We start from the raw sequence: 6,000 nt of genomic DNA, 5'->3' as shown, positions 1-6,000 counted from the left end.
ACAGCATATATATGGATCTTGTTTTTGTATTCGTTCAGCCAGTCTATGTCTTTTGGTTGGAGCATTTAATCCATTTACATTTAAGGTAATTATTGATACATATGTTCTTATTGCCATCTTGTTAATTGTTTTGGATTTGTTTTGGTAGGCCTTTTTTCCCCCTTCGTCTTTTGTTCTCTTCTCTTGTGTTTTGATGACTATGTTTAATGTTGTGTTTAGATTGCTTCTCCTTTTCTGTGTGTGTATCTATTGTAGATTTTTTGTTTGTTGTTCCAGTGATGTTTTGATACAACCAGCCATATGTGTATATATATACTGGTCTCTTAATTTCAAATGCATTTCCAATATACTGCATTTGTACTCTCCTCATGATTTTTGGTTTTGATATCATATTTGTGTGTGGATGATTTCCTACCTTTGCTGTATGTTTGCCTTTACTGGTGAGCTTTCCCATTTGTAACTTTCTTATTTCTAGTTGTGGCCTTTTCTTTTCCATCTAGAGAAGTTCCTTTAGCATTTGTTGGAAAGCTGGTTTTGGTGGTGCTGAATTCTCTTAGCTTTTGCTTGTCTGTAAAGTTTTGATTTCTCCATCAAATCTGAATGAGAGCATTGCTGGCTAGAGTATTCTTGGCTGTAGGTTTTTCCCTTTCATCAGTTTAAATATGTCATGCCACTCCCTTCTGGTCTGCAGAATTTCTGCGGAAAAATCAAAAGATAACCTTATGGGGATTCCCTTGTATGTTATTTGTTGCTTTTCCCTTGTTGCTTTTAATATTTTCTCTTTGTATTTAATTTTTGTTAATTTGATTAATATGTGTTTTTGTGTATTCTGCCTTAGGCTTATCTTCTATGGGGCTGTCTGTGCTTCCTGAGCTTGAGTATTTCCTTTCCCATGTTAGGGAAGTTTTTGGCTATTATCTCTTTAAATATTTTCTTAGTTCCTTTCTCTCTCTTCTGGGACCCGTATAATGTGAATGTTGGTTTCTTAGACTGTCTTCCTCTCTTTACATTCTTCTTTCCACCAGTGATTTCCACCAGTCTGTCTTCCTTCTCACTTATTCATTCTTCTGCCTTATTTATTCTGTTATTGATTCCTTCTAGTGTATTTTTTATTTCAGTTACTGTATTGTATTTTTAAGTTATTGTATTGTATTGTTAATCTCTGTTCTTTAAAGCTTCTAGACCTTTACTAAACATTTCTTGTATCCTCTCCCTCTGTGCCTCCATTCTTTTTCCTAGATCTTGGATCATCTTTACTCTCATTACTCTGAAATGTTTTTAAGTTAGATAACCTGTCTTCACTTCACTTGGTTGTTCTTCTTGGGTTTTATCTTGTTCCTTTGTCTGGATCGTATTTCTCTGCCATCTAATTTTGTCTAACTTTCTGTGTTTGTGGTCTCTGTTCCTCAGGCTGCAGGATGGTAATTCCTTTTGGTTCTAGTGTCCGCCCCCTGGTGGGTGAGGTTTGTCTAGAAGATTGTTCAGGCTTTCTGGTAGGTGGGACTGTTGCCTACCCACTGGAGGGTGGAGCTGGGTTTTGTCCCTCTGGTGGGCAGGGCCATGTCAATGTGTGTGTTTATAGGCAGATCTTGGCTCAGGATAACTTTAGGCAACCTGTTTGCTGATGGGTGGGACTGTGTTTCCACCCTTTGGTTGTTTGGCCTGAGGTGTCCCAGGACTGGATTCTGCAGGCTGTTGGGTAGGGCCAGGTCTTTGTGCCAAAATGGCAACCTCTGGGAGATCTCACACTGATGAGTCACTGGGGTATCTGCCACCAGTGTCCTTGCCCCCACAGTGAGCCACATCTGATCTCTGCCTCCCCAGGAGACCTTCTAGGACCCACAGGTAGGTCTGACCCAGGCTCTAATGGAGTCACTGTTTTGTCCTGGGTACTAGTGCATGTGCAACCTTGCGTGCATACTCCAAGAGTGAGTCTCTGTTTCCCTTAGTCTTGTGGAATTCCTTCATTCAAGCCTCCAGTCCTTCAAAGTCTATTGCTCTCAGGGCTCCTCCTCCTGATGGCAGATCCCCAGGCTGGGGATCCTGATGTGGGGCTCAGAAGTCTCACTCCTCTGGGAGAATCTCTGAAATATAATTATTTTCCAGTTTGTGGGTTGTCCACCTGGTGGGTATGGGATTTGATTATATTGTGTAAGTGCCATCTCATTGCAGCTTCTTAATTGTCTTTCTGTGTTGAATATTGTTTTTGGTAGGTTCGAGCCTTTTTTGTCAATCATTGTTCAGCAGTTAGTTGTGATTTTGGTGTTTTCTTTTGAGGAGGTAAGATCAAGTCCTTTTACTCCACCATCTTGCCTCTTGTCCTACATACGTTTTTTTCAATAGTAAATACTACCATACTACACTATCCATGGTTGATTGTATAAGTGTATGTAAAACCGCAAAATGGGAGGGCTGACTATAAGTTTTACTTGAATTTTCCACTGGGTGGAGGGTTGATCCCCTTAATCCCTATACTGTTCAAGGGTCAAGTGTCAATAATGAGTCAAAATATAAAACATAATGGAAAAAAATGAGTTCAAAATGATTAATAATGTTAAAAATAATTTGTAGTAAAATTTGTTGAGTATGTATGAATAAAAATAAAATGACCATTTAATACTATACCTCAAATTAATTAATATAAAGAAAAAAACTTTTAGAAGATAGGAGAATTTCTTTCTAAACTTGACATTGGGAAAAAATTTAAGATATAAAAAGTACTAACCTTCAGTGATTACAAAGTAAAAATGGATAGATTGATCTATATAAAAATTTGTTGGGTAAATATGAATAGAGGTGAAATTCTGATTATCAAAGACACTATTAAGATAGTGAAAAGGAAAGCCACAGGGTGGGAGAAGATATTTTCAATAACTGAGAAAGGGTTTCTGTCTAGGAGATATGTGTGTATATGTATAAATCATATCTATGTTATCTTATATGTCATTGGGAAGGCAATAATTTTGAAAATATACATTAAATTGACAAATCCCTAAAAGTATAAGTTAATGAAATGTATCCAAGAAGTTTGCATTTTCCTATAAACAAATAAATTGATTCAGTTTTCAAAAACATTCCATCAAGGAGAGCCCCACTCTCATAAAGCTTCACTGAACATCTCTACAAAATAGTCAAAGAACACTATATAATGTCTTCTGGAGAGTAGACACTACTGATCTCCTTTATGGGACTAGCAAAACCTCGATGCCAAACCCAGTGAAGACAATATGGGAAAGGAATATTTCAGGCTAATATCACTTGAATATTGAGGTAAGTCCAATCATTCAATAAGGAAAAATATTATCTCAGGACTAATTTGGGTTTAGGAATAGGTGGCATTTTATTCAAAATTCAATTGCTATAACACAATACATTGATGAAATGATTATTCAATTAACGCAAAACAGAATAAGCAATTTCTGAAGTTCACCCTCATTAATTAAAATTGTAGCAAACTAGAAATAAAAAAAGAATGTCTAATTTGATAAAATGTCTCCATAAAAATCCCCAAGCAATCATTATATGCTGAAACACACAGTGTTTTTGTTTGAGAGCAAAAAAATACAAGGACACATGGATAGCCATAATCACCATTTGTCTTCAGTATTATACTAGAGATTTTACCCAGTGCAGTTAAGCAGGAAATAGAAGTGAAAGGCATAAGGCCAGGAAAAGAGGAAATAAAACTTTGAATATATGAGATATTATAGTGTACACAGAGAATGCTCAAGAACCTGCAGATCAATTATTACAATTAATTAGACAGTTTGACAAATTTGCTGGGCACAAAATCAACTTAAACTTTAATCATATTTCAATATATACTGTAATAATGTTGGAAAATGAAATTTGAAAAGGTTAATGTTTAAACCATGAAAATTATCAAATAACTAAATATAAATATAAAAAAAGGTGTGCAAGACCTCTTTGGTGAAAATTATAGAATTATATTAAGAAGACCTAAGCTTAGAGATATTCTATATTCATGTTTGGAAGAGAAAATATTTTTAAAATGTCAGTTCTCCAAAAAGTGATCTATAGATTCATTGCACCCAAGAGGTATTTCATAGAATTTAATTGATTCTAAATAGATGTGGAAAAATCAATGGCCCACATTAGCCAGGACAGTCTTGAAGAATGAGAATAAGATGGGAGGTCTTGCTTTAGCAAATGAAGTCATAGTAATGACAATAGTGTGGTATTGATGAGGGCATAGAGACATAGACTAAGGGACAAGAAATAGAGATCCCACACAGATATGGACACTGATACACACATATTGAACACTTGGTTTATGATGGAGGTTTTATGGCAGAGAGTGGGGGAAAGACTATTTTCTTTTTTTCTCATCAATAAGTGGTGCTAGGACAATAAATGTCTCTATGGTGTCCTATAAGAACACATATTTATACATGGAAAAACAACCTGACCCTTATTTCACACTATGCCCAATAATCCATTTTAGGTGGATTATAGATCCAAGTGTGAATACATATTTGAAAATATAATGCAACAATATCTTCATGATAGGTAAATATTTTAAATACATTACATAAAAGTATTAATCATTAATAAAAGTATTGATGACTTTGATATTAAAATAGAGAGAAACAAAAGCCAGAGGTTAAGGATTAGAGAGAACATTTGGGTGGAGAGGGGATATATGACAGTAGAGAGAGGTATATATGTTTTATTTTCTGTTTTAATGAAAGAAAGTATGATATTTGAACAAATAAGCCTGTGATACATTTCACAATATCCATAGCTACTTACATCTACTTCAGACTGTTTTATTATATTTCCATAAGTTACAATTTTTTTTCTTCTCTGGGATGTTGGGATGTTAGATAGAGTGTTTCCCATATCTTCCCTGGGCTCCAAACACCACCAACAATCCAAATATTCTGGGCAGGCAGTTGCCAGATGGTGCTGGATCACTTCCCCTTCCTTCTTTTGCTGCTTCTTTGATCAGAAATCAACATAGTTGGTCTTGGCTTTGTAGGAGACCAGTGTACTCCTGAGACATTCTGGACATCATCAGGGCTGTTTTAACATCACTCTTAGAAGGACATTTTAGAAGCTCCTTGGGGAACTTCTACTGATGAGCTGTGTTGCCACCACCATTGTCTTTTCACCGCATGTGTAAAGAAAGACAAATGAAATGGAAGCACAGCACTCCAAAATCTATGAGATGCAGCAAAAGCAGTTCTAAGAGGGAATTTAATGCAAGACAGGCATTCCTCAAGAAACAAGAAACATCTCAAATAAGCAAAGTAACCTATCATCAGAAACATCTCAAATAAACAAAGTATCATCTAAAGGCATTCAAAAAAAAAAAAAGCCCAAAGTCAGCAGAAGGAAGGAAATAATAAAGGTCAGAGAGGAAATAAATAAAATGAAGACAACAATTAATGGAAAAAAAATCAATGAAACCAAGAACTGATTTTTTTGAAGGGATAAACAAAATTAATAAACCTTTAGCCATGCTCACCAAGAAGAAAAGAGAGAGGCTCCAAGTAAACAAAATAAGAAATGAAAGAGGAGAAATAACAACTGACATCACAGAGATACAAAAAATCATAAGAGAATACTACAAACATATATGTGCCAACTCGTTGGTCAACCTAGAAGAAATGGACAAATTTCTAGAAAGTCACAACCTGCCAAGACCAAGTCAAGAAGAAACAGATAATTTGAACAGACTGATCACTAGTAGTGAAATTGAATGTATAATTAACAAAACTCCCAGCAAACAAAAGTCCAGGACCAGATACCTTCACAGGGGAATTCTACCAAATATATAAGTAAGAGCTTATACCTATCCATCTCAAACTATGCCAAAAAATTAAAGAGGAAGATATACTCCCAAATTCATTGTATGATGGCACCATTACCCTGATACCAAAACCATACAAAGGCACTACATAAAAAATTATAGGCCAATATCTTTGAAGAATATAGATGTAAAAATCCTCAACAAAATATTAGCAAACCAAATCC

The sequence above is a fragment of the Kogia breviceps genome, chromosome 3, assembly GCF_026419965.1.
Source record: "Kogia breviceps isolate mKogBre1 chromosome 3, mKogBre1 haplotype 1, whole genome shotgun sequence".
NCBI classification, from domain to species: domain Eukaryota; kingdom Metazoa; phylum Chordata; class Mammalia; order Artiodactyla; family Physeteridae; genus Kogia; species Kogia breviceps.
The sequence above is the reverse complement of the archived record's forward strand: the minus strand, read 5'-3'. Positions refer to the sequence as shown.